The following is a 1,673-nucleotide window of genomic DNA, read 5'->3' on the forward strand; positions in this document are numbered from 1 at the left end:
CGGCGCTGTGCGCGGGCGCGCTTACGCCGCAGGAGGCCAGAGCCCATTCCTGCCCTTTTTTAGCATTCAGGGACATGGGCTGTCTGGTCGGCAAGAAGGTGTTTGTGCTAATAAAACCCCAACGCTCCTCTTGATTTATGATTTATTTCTTTGTATGTGTAAGAGGCCAGGTGCCCGTTTCGGTCTGCGTTCTGTCCGAAGGGGGAGAGGGACCGGCTCAGCCGAGCCTTCCAGGGGTAGTGCCGTCACGTGCAGGAGCTGGGAGCGTCTCTGAGTGATGAACACTCTTAAAAGCCTCTGAGCTGCGCGTAGCGGCCCCGCTGTGGTGGAACGCATTTCCAGGGAACACGTGAGCCAAGCTATTTGTCCTGAAAACTAGCCTGGCCTTTCCTGGGGAAGCTAACGTGTCTGTTTGTACATCTGTGTTAAATTGCAGTATCCATTCCGGTTTTGGAAGCACTTTAATCATAAAGTCATTCTGCTTTGCCTTTAATTTCCCAGAGTGGGCAGGAGGTACCAGGAGAAATCCTGACATGGATTGGGAGCCAGCGGCCAGGTTAGCTGGTCCTGGAGCACCCGTCGGCAGCTCCGGGGAGTCAGCCGCTCCCGGGAAAGCTCCGCTGCCTGCCAGGGTGGGCTGGGAAGCGAGCAGCAGGTCTCTGCACAGCTGCCTGGGTGCCTAATGAGCTAATCAGGGGATCAATTAAGGAAGGGAGTGGCAGGCTATAAGAGAAGAGCCTCTGCCTTGCTGCTGCTTTTGCTAACGGTGCACCGGGGGTGGGTCTGGAGGAGCAGCGGAGGCAGAGGCTGGATCCCGGGCAGAGGCAGAGGCTGGATCCTGAGCCGAGCCTGGGCACAGCCCCAGCGCGTTGAGGGGCCAGCAAACACAGGTACTGCTCGGTTGCTCTGTTGCTTTGCTCGGGAGGAGGCTTTTCAGGCTCTGTGAAGCCCCCGTGGCTGGTGCCACTGCTGTAGCTGTAATGTGGCCTCAAATTCCAGCTGTGGCACCCTCGTGCTCAGTCCGGGTTTATCTATGGCCACGTGGACCCTTCAGCCTGCAAAGCACTGGGCTTCCCTGCCGCCCTCCGCCGGGTGCCTCTCTACCTGCTGTGCTTTAGGAGCATCGCATGCTTTCACGCCCAGGGTGCTGCCGAGGGTGCTGCTGCCCGCTGGAGAGTGGGGAGGCTCCAGCTTTCCCCTTGGGAATGCTGTCCAGTGGCAATGGTGTGAGTTGTGGTCCCGGTCCTGAGCCTGGCTCTGCCCTCCCTCCCCAGCCGTATCAGCCATGCTATTTTTAAGGTGGGAGGAATGCTAGGTAGCCTGAGCAAACGCCCAGAAAACTTCCAAAGCAGATGAAGCAGCAGCGTGGCCGTGTAAGTGGGTGAGCTTGAAAATCCTCCTGCAGACTTTTGGGGATCCCTGAGTGGGAAAAGGCAGGGGTGGGGGAATCTGGCTGGCATGAGAGGTTAGGGATGGCCTGAAAGGTGCTGATGTTACCCCCAGCAGTGGCTGGCAGCAGCTGGGAGCTGGGGAGCGGGGAGGTGGTCCCCGGAGCATGCCTGGGGCTGGGGGAGAGGGAGCCAAAGCTGTCCCGGTCCTCGCCCCCGGCAGCGAGGCCGGCAGTGGGGTGGTGCTGCCCCCAGCCCAGCGCCTTGGCTGCCGGGACGCGCTGG

The 1,673-nt window shown here is 60.1% G+C and overlaps 1 protein-coding gene across 1 annotated transcript in view; it reads right to left on the reverse strand.

Moving 5' to 3' along the window:
- CAV3 (caveolin 3) overlaps positions 1–1,673 on the reverse strand; it is a 5,280-nt gene that overhangs the window by 2,546 nt on the left and 1,061 nt on the right. The window lies entirely within an intron of this gene.

The sequence above is a fragment of the Egretta garzetta genome, unplaced genomic scaffold, assembly GCF_000687185.1.
Source record: "Egretta garzetta isolate BGI_Z169 unplaced genomic scaffold, ASM68718v1 scaffold332, whole genome shotgun sequence".
Classification (NCBI taxonomy): domain Eukaryota; kingdom Metazoa; phylum Chordata; class Aves; order Pelecaniformes; family Ardeidae; genus Egretta; species Egretta garzetta.